Source organism: Mastomys coucha, unplaced genomic scaffold, assembly GCF_008632895.1.
Source record: "Mastomys coucha isolate ucsf_1 unplaced genomic scaffold, UCSF_Mcou_1 pScaffold7, whole genome shotgun sequence".
NCBI lineage: Eukaryota > Metazoa > Chordata > Mammalia > Rodentia > Muridae > Mastomys > Mastomys coucha.
In genome coordinates, this window is record NW_022196913.1 from 94,308,293 (window position 1) to 94,317,756 (window position 9,464).

General features: G+C 41.9%; 1 pseudogene across 1 annotated transcript; it reads right to left on the bottom strand.

The window, feature by feature from the left end:
• Positions 1-6,765: 6,765 nt before the first annotated feature.
• On the bottom strand, positions 6,766-8,387 carry LOC116082030 (annotated as a pseudogene). Its single transcript, XR_004115135.1, has one exon. The product of XR_004115135.1 is annotated as a T-complex protein 1 subunit zeta pseudogene (transcript).
• Positions 8,388-9,464: the final 1,077 nt, after the last annotated feature.

The window sequence follows — 9,464 nt, forward strand, 5'->3', positions numbered from 1 at the left end:
TCTTCACTCTCTTCTATACCTATTATCCTTAGGTTTGGTCTTCTCATTGTGTCCTCGATTTCCTGAATGTTTTGGATTAGGAGATTTTTGCTTTTTGCATTTTCTTTGACTGTTGTGTAAATGTTTTCTATGGTATCTTCTGCCCCTGAGATTCTTTCATCTATCTTTTGTATTCTGTTGGTGATGCTTGCATCTATGAAATCCTGATCTCTTTCCTGGAGAAAGAGTTTTCTATCTCCAGTGTTGTCTTCCTTTGTGATTTCTATTTTGTTTCTATTTCCATTTTTAGATCCTGGATGGTTTGGTTCATTTCCTTCACCTGTTTGATTATGTTTTCCTATAATTCTTTAAGGGATTTTTGTGTTTCCTCATTAAGGGCTTCTAGGTGTTTACCTGTATTTTCCTGTATTTCTTTAAGGGTGTTATTTATGTTCTTAATGTCCACTATCATCATCATGAGAAGTGATTTTGGATCTAAATCTTGCTTTTCCAGTGTGATGGTGTATCCAGGACTTGCTAGGTGGGAGAATTGGGTTCTGATGATGCCAAGGAATTTTGGTTTCTGTTGCTTATAATCTTACACTTGCCTTTTGTCATCTGGTTATCTCTAGTGCTACTTGCCCTGGCTAAATCTGACTGGGGCCTGTCCTTCCTGTGATCCTGTGTAGGGCAGTGGTCTGTTCTGGTAACCTAGGCCCACTTGAGTAATAGGTCAGAACCCCAGTGACTCAGTTGGCAATATCTCTGTCTGCAATGGATGGAAGGAGTTTGACTAGAACTCCTGAGTCTTTCTCTCCTGTTTCAGTCACAACCTCTCACAGCTGCCCCTGAGGAGATGTGTGCTCTGTCAGGTAGACAATGTCCCAAGCTTCCAGTATTCTAGCTGGATGCTACCCTCAGTCATCTGACCACAGCCAGGCATGCCTCGCTGCACAGACAGATAGCTACACCTCACACAATATAAGGGGTGGTTTGCCCCCTCCTCTCTCTCTTGCCCTCTTTCCTCTCTTGCCTTCTTCCTCTCTCTCTTGCTCTTTGTTCTCTCTCTTGCTTTCCTCTCTTGCTCTCTTCCTCTCCTTTCTCTCTTTCTCTCTCTCCTCTTCTCCTCTCCTTCCTCTCCTTTTTCTCTACATGACTGGGCTATTTTCTCTTTCCTATAATAAAATATCTCACTCATGTATTGCCTTCTTTTAACTAACTAATGTACCATGCAGCCCCAGGCCCCAGCAGCAGAGAGCTCCAGACAGCAGCAGAGAGACCTGGACCCCACAATCCTGGTTGTGTCAGAACTCCTCAGAGTCAAGCTGTTTCTGTGATTCCGGGGTCCTGTGATACTAGGCCTGTTAGAGCACCTGGGAGTAGACTTCCTCTGGGTATTATGGAACTTGCTGTAGAGTTTGCGCCCAAGGTCTGCTCAGGGCACTGACCCAGATAAACTGGAGGGAACCTGTGCCACTGGTCTGGCAGAGTTCCTGTGTGCCTGGGTCCCACTGGTCCCAGTTACTCCCAGTGTTGTGACAGATGTTGTGTCCTCCTCACCTCTGATCTTATGATCCTGGATGTGTTAGACCACCTGGGAGTGAAACTTCCTCCTGGTGTGGTGGGACTGGCTGCAGACTAATTTTAGAATCTTTAAAGAAATCTGTTGGATCCTTTATGGCATGTGGCTTAGACTACAGATGTCCCCAAGAGAGGGAGTATGTTACCATTACTGTGGTTTCTGCCTCATAATGTTCTAAAAGTCAGGCTATTAGCTTGAGAAGAGATGGTTTAGAGTTACATAATGTGAAAGGTCACTTGAGATAGATGTGTAGTAGACTTTCCAGTGTTTGGTCATACAATCAGGACTATTTCTCACTGGGGAAGCTATTGTTCTTTAGTTGTGAAGTATGTTACAACTTCAAACCACATATTATATGGTGTCAGGTTTTTGCTTTCCTTTCAAGAACTAGGGACAGACTGAGATAAGAAATACTACCCCAAGATATTGTAGGCATGCTAATAGTTCCTGAGTGGATGGATACCCATTTCATCTAAGGCAGTCTGCTAGGTTGGTAACTGTCTCTGTTAGAATTTTACTGCTGTGAACAGACACCATGATCTAAGCAACTCCCTTAAAGAAAACATTTAATTGGGGCTGGCTTCCAAGTTCAGAGGTCCAGTCCATTATTATCAAAGCAGAAGCATGGTAGCACCTAGGCAGGCTGGTGCAGGAGGAGCTAAGAGTCCTACATCTTCATCCAAAGGCATACAGGAGAAGACTGGCTTCCAGGCAGCTAGGACAAGCATGTTAAACCCCACGCCCACGGTGACATGCCTACTTCAACAGGGCCACACCTCCTAATAGTGCCACTCCCTGGGCCAAGTATATACAAACCATCATATTAATCAATTATTATTATTAATCTTATTGCCATGATAGGATATCCATCAGAAACAGCCTGAAAAGGTGAGTTTAGTTTGGTTTATAGTTCAGAGATACAGCCCATCAAGGTAGGGAAGCCATGGCAACCAGAAATGGCTGATTTTGTGACTGCATGTGTTTGCAGTAGCTGGTCACATTACTGAAGCTATGAACCTGAAAACCTGCTCCTTGTAGCTCATGTCCACTACTAGGCTTATGTAAAAGTGCCAACAGCTAGGGACCAAGTACTCAAAAATAAGCCTGTAGGTGACATTTCAGATCAAACAGTAGCACCTGGATTGTAGTGTTAAGGGGAATACTAAAGCTGTATCCAGAGCCAGTGGGAAAGGCGGAGAGTTAACACAGTGTTAATCTTTCTATTCTGTGGAGGGAGAACTGACATAATGGTATTCCCCTCATGGAAAATATTTTATATGGACTATTCCAAAGCTATCAAACATGATTTGCTTCTATCGTGCCTATAAAGTTGTGAGCTAAGATTAAATTTCTGTTGTAAGGGAGGAAGCTGTTTTTCTGTTAATAGACATTTCTGAATTATGTAAGTGTAAAACCAGTTATAAAAGTTTATTGGCTGCCTTCTGGACCCTGGCTTCTCCCCACCATGCACCTGTTACAAACTGTTGTGGGTTCTGCCAGACTAGAAGAAAATGGTCTGAATTTCTTCCTCTTTTTGGTTTTATTTTGTTGGTTTACTTTGTGTTTTCTCCTTGGGGGGGGGATTCAGAGTGGGCTGGGTCCCTGGGCGAGACACAGCTACCTATGTTGGCATCTTTTTTAATACCAGGAACTCAGCAGCTTCAGCCACTGAGCAGCTAAATAAAGTTGGAAAAAGAAAAAGAAAAAGATATTTTTTCAATATTTTTCAAAATATTGAAAAAATTCAATATTTTTGCATCCTTAAATTCCAACCACTCACATAGCTTCAGTGAATTACTATAGCAAATAATCAGACCATAATATTCTAATTATTGTTAATAATAAGCTGTAAATGCCTCGCTAAGGATGGCTGAACATGGAGATTCTAAACTCACTTGGTGACTGAAGCACTTGTGCATTAATAACATTTGTTTGTGATAGCTTTAGATACATACATACACACACAGAGACACATACACATACAGAGAGAGAGAGAGAGAGAGAGAGAGAGAGAGAGAGAGAGAGAGAGAGAGAGAGAGATACAGACAGACACAGTGAGATACAGAGACAGAAAAAGACATGCACACACAGAGGAAAAGTGTATGGTATCCTATGTAGGTGTTTGTATGGGTGTGTGCATACATAGATGCTAGTGCACATGTATGTGTGTGTGTGTGTGTGTGTGTGTGTGAAGGAAGGTCAGGGGTAGATAATGAATGTCTTCCAAATCACTCTTCATTTTAAAAGAATGATGGTGTAACTTCTTTTTTATGTATGTACCAGATATTAATATTTTTCAATTATTTGTTTTTAATTTTTGTGATGAAAATTTAATTAGAATATTCTATGCTCCATTTTTTCCCTTCAAACCTCTTCCATATATTCTTTCTCTCTCTCCTTCAAATTTGTGGTCTCATTTTTCACTAATTGTGATTGCGTACACTTTTTAATTTTGATATAGGGTCTCTTGGAAGGTGGGAGTTGGGGGGAACCTCTAGAATGTACCAGCGGCATGAGAGGTAAGGGATGCTCAAGACTCAAAGGGAGGGACCTTAGATAAAATGCCCAACCATGGGGAGAGGGAACTTGTAGAGTCCAACTCCAGTAGAAAGACAGGGCATCAAGTGGAGGGATGGGGTTCCCTAGGAGCCTGGCATGGTACCCTCTGAGAGGCCCAACAAGCATCTGACTGAGACAGAAGCAGATATTTACATCCAACCAATGGTCTGAAGTCGGGGACTCATGTGGTTGAATTAGGGAAGGGCTGGGAGAAGCTGAGGAGGAAGGCAACCCCATAGGAAGACCAGCAGTCTCAACTAACCTAGACCCCAGAGATCTCTCAGGCACTGAGCCACCAACGAGGCAGCATACACTAGCTGGTCTGAGGCCCCTAACACATAAACAGTGAAGGACTGCCTGATCTGTCCTCAATGAGAGAAGATGCACCTAACCCTTGAGAGACTTGAGGCCCCAGGGAATGGGGAGGCCTGGTGGGGTGTGGAGGTGTGAGGACATCCTCTTGGAGACTTGGAAGAGGAATTGGATGAGGAACTATGAGAGGGCAGAATGGGAGGGAGATTACAACTGGACTGTTAAAAATATATTAAAGATATAAAAAAAGATAAAGGGTCTCTCACTGAATCTGGAGCTCATAGTTATGCCTACTAGAGTCCCAGAGACTAAACCTCCAGTTCTATATTTAGACAGAAGCCACTATGGCATCATGTGTGGGTGCTGGTCAAACGCAGGTCCTGGTTCTTGCCAGGTTCTTTACCATCTCTCCAGACCCTCTTCATCTCCCCTGTTAAATGCATTACTTTCAGAATACAAGTTTTCGGTTTTATTGAAATGAAACTGAGTGTGCTTAGTATTCTAATTACTTGTTTTCTTAATGAAAGAAAAAAAAACCCAAACAGTTCTTTTGAGGGTGGGCAATCATAGCCACCAAGCAAGTAATAATTTTGTCTTTTCTTTGGATTTGTTAACAAGGGGAAGGCAAAGACTTGATTTATTCATGGCAATGAAGAATGAGTGAGGAGTAAAACTTCATTTGTATGATGTGCCTCGTGATGTATAATAGGCATATGATTCCAACAGGACAGAATGCAAAGCTAAAGTGTACCCAGGCAGCCAGTCAGAATGGATCAGAGATCATCACCTGCTTCAGTAGTTTTCAAGATGTTTGCGTTGTAACCACTCACTGTAAGAAATGTTTATATTACTGATGTATTTTGTATTCCAATACACAAAATAGATGTATAAAATAGAAGCAAACATTTATGGAAAAGTGATCAGCCTTCTTGCCTGACTAGCTGTGACATTTTATACATGATCTGTTTTTTTTTTAATTTTACTAGTTATTTTCTTTATTTACGTGTCATATGATTTCTCCTTTCCCACTTTCTCTTCCAAAAAAAAAAAAAACAAAACACCAAAAAACAACAACAAGAACAAACCCCTGTTCCCTTTCCCCTCTCCCTGCTCACCACCCCACCCTCTCCCGCTTACTGGCCCTGGCATTCCTCTATACTGAGGCATAGAACCTTCACAGGGCCAATGATCTGTTTTTTAAAAGCATCTCCTTAGGCAGCAGATGAGAACAGATATAGAGATCCACAGCAAGACATGCCTAGGAGAGAGAGTCTCAATGGTAGGTCTGCATCAAATCCCTGAGAGGGGAGAGAGTCCCATGAAAAAGGAGGCAGAAAGATTGTAAGAGCCAGAGGGGTGGAGAACACCAGGAGAACAACGTCCTTTGAATCAAGTAAGCAATGAGCTCCCAGGGACAGAAACAGGAAGCACAGGGCCCATGTGCATCTTCTGTACTAGATCCTCTGTACATCTATTACAGCTTTCAGCTCAGTGTTTTCATGGAACTCTTGACTACGAGAACAAATGGGTCTCTGACTCTTGTGCTCTTGGGACTCTTTTCTTCCCACTAGGTTTCTGTGTCCAACTTCAATACATATATATATATATATTTTGCTTCATCTTATTATAGTTATTTTGTCGTGTTTGGTTGTCGCCACTTGGCTGTCTGGTCTTTTATAACGGGTGACGGAAAGGGAGTGGATTTAAAGGGAGGGGAGGAGGAGAGAAGCTAGGAGGAGTAGGAGGAGGGAAACTACATTCAGGTTGTATTATATGAGAAAAGAATCTATTTTAAATAAAAGGAAAAAATAAAAATAACAGCAGATAGTTATAATAGACTATACTTAGTAACCTGCTATCTCAATAATCAGATTAAGTGACTTGAAAATTTTTACTGATCACTTGTTTTGGAATCATACAGATACTACTTATTTATTTATTTATTTATTTATTTATTTATTTATTTATTTTTGGCATAGAACTTCCTGACTTTATTTCCAAAGTGCTAGGCTTACAGGCATGCCTTATTTAGGAGAAAACCGTTACAAATTTTCAAAGAACACTTAAGGAACAAAGGTAGACAACATGCTTATCTTATGTAATATTTGTATCAGTGTAGCTAAAACATCTTGTTCAGTGGGTTTAAGAAGATCTGCTTTGGGTGTCTTCGGACATTCAATGCAAAAATAAAATAAAATAAAATTTTACAGTATTATAATTTGAGTAGGTGTCAAATGTCCTATTTCTTTTCTCCTATCAGGAAGAGAAAATTATTTTCCAAATCACTTGAAGCTTGGACAAAAATAACCATCTCCCGCCCCCAACATTCTTCTTCAACCCTTCAGAGAGGACATCCCAGCTCTCATGATCTCGCCAACCAGGAGACTGTTGGTGGCGATCACAATACAGGAGTGAAGCAACTGCTTCTTCACATAGTAGTTATTCCACACACCCATTTCTGCGGCCACCACTGGCTCACCTGTGCTCAGATCCACACCCACAAGCTGACCTGATTCTGAATGTTCAGCTTGAACTTTAACTAAAGTTTCCTGAAGGTCAAAACCAGAGTTCTGCGCAAGAACCTTGTGAATGATGAGCAAGGCATCTGCAAATGCCTGGACTCCAAGCTGAGCCCTGCCCTTCACACTGGTCTTGTATTTAGTCAGAGCTTCTGCCAGTGCCACTTCTACTGTACTTGCACCTGGGACAACACAGCCATCATCAATAGCATTTTTGACAGACCTCAAGCCATCTCTTATTGCATCTTTGATTTGAGTCAGTGTGTGTTTATTTGGTCCTTTAACCAGTAAAGTGACAGAACAGGGATTGTTCTCAATAAACGTGAACTTCTCAATAAAGGTGAACTCCTCCTCACCCAGTGTATACTCATAGACAAGCCCTGCATGTCTGAAACAGTCAGGATTTAGGTCACCAAAGGAATTCAGAGCTATCCCACCACAAGCAAGTGTCAGCCTTTCCATGTTTCTCCTCTTGGCTCTGTGCAGAGCTATGATACCTTCTTTCGCCAGGGCATCTAAAGAAAAGGGGCCAATCCCCTTTTGATTAATAATGACAAATCCTTTATCTGAATCACCACAGACTTTCTTTTTCAGTTCTATGATTTTTTAAAACTCTATCTTCAATGAATTTTCTTTCAGGCTTTACTAGTTTTTCTCTCTCTTTTGCACTCTTGTAAAACAAACAAACAAACAAACAAACCAGAATTCACTTCTGTTTCCTCATACTCCAAGGATATGTTGCAAGTGAGGATAGAGGCATTTTCTATTCTTTTCTTCATATCAGGATGCCACTCCCCATGATCCAAAACAAACCCTCTGATTAAGCTTGTATCAGTTTCAGATTTATGTTTCATCTCCATGATCTCAAGCATGCAGAGGTCAATGAGCTCATCTTTTTTCCTAATGGCCAAAATGGAGTCCACCACAGCCTCTCTCAAGACATCTGCAAGTTCGGCATGAGATGTCAGCAGAGATGTCCTGACCACATTGATGAGTGTTTCTCTGTCCATCTCTTTGCTTACTTTGACTTCTTCCAAAAATTGGAGTGCCTTTTCTTTTGCAGCTTCACAACCTTCAGTTATTATTCTTGGATGAAGACATTCAGAAATGTAGAGGTCCACCTGTTTGAGCAGCTCCCCGATGATGAAGACATTGGATGTAGTGCCATCTCCAGTTATGTCATCCTGGGATGTAGCCACTTTTGCTATCAAAGAGGCTGTTGGGTATTGAATTTGCATTTCATGAAGCAGCACATGGCCATGTTTAGTAAGTTTGATGTCTCCAGCACCAGATACAAGCATCTTCATGGTACTCTTAGACCCCAAGTTGGTCCTCAGAACATCCTGCAGGCCCCCAACCACACTGATGTTCACTGCCAATGCTGCCTGGGCCTGGGCCACCTTGGCCTTAGGATTTAGGGTCTTCACTGCTGCCATGGCTGGCCTAGATCAGGGAGAGGCTGAGAACAATGTGATCTATGTGGGTCTTCTCAAAAAGTCTTACGCCCAGATACTTTGTAATTATAATTATTGCCAAGCTTGAAACATAGCCAGTTTGATTGAGTCAAGAGTTTGTGACCGAGAAGTTTAAATTTGGTTTAGCCTTTGGCCTATTTCTTTCATACATTACTAAAAGTTGATTAGGTACAGAGATCAAAGATTCAAGAACCAGACTGCTTGGTTCAGAATCATGGCTCTGAGTTAACTGGGTGAATGAACACTAGGAACCCACTCAATGACTTTGGCTTTCAAGATTCACATCCACAAAATGGAAGCATTACCTCCTCTTCCACACAATGTTAGTATTTACTATAATATAGAAAAATATAGAAAGGTATTATAGAAAAATCATACAATAAGTACCATTATTGAAAAAAAAAATCGGCCATCTTCTCTCTGGTGAGTTTCTAAGCTGGGAGCAGCCAGCCAGTAGGAACAGGCCCCACGAGTCACAGGGGAGCCACAGGGCGGCAGGGAAAGGATCCTCTCAACTTCCGAGGGACAGAAGTGGATCAGCGACCTTCAATGCCCCTTCCGTGAAAGTGGAGGGCCTGCCTCCAGGGAGCGCCTTGACCTGGAGTCTCCAGTGAGAGCTGCCATCTTCTCTCCGGTGAGTTTCTAAGCCAGGAGCAGCCAGCAGGGAGGCACAGGCCCCAGGAGTCTCAGGGGTCTTGCAGTGAGGCAGGGACAGGTCAGAGACACTAAGAACATCTAACACCAAAAATCAAGAGATGATAAAGGCAAACGCAAGAATCCTATCAACAGAAACCAAGACTACTTGGCTTCATCAGAACCTAGTACTCCCACTGCAGCAAGTCCTGGATATTCCAAAACACCGGAAAAGCAAGAAATGGACCTAAAATCATATCTCACAATGCTGATAGAGGAACTTAAGAAGGACATGAATAACTCCCTTAAAGAAATACAGGCAAATACAGGCAAAGAAGTACAAGCCCTTAAAGAGGAAACAAAAAAAAATCCCATAAAGAATTACAGGAGATTATAAGTAAACAA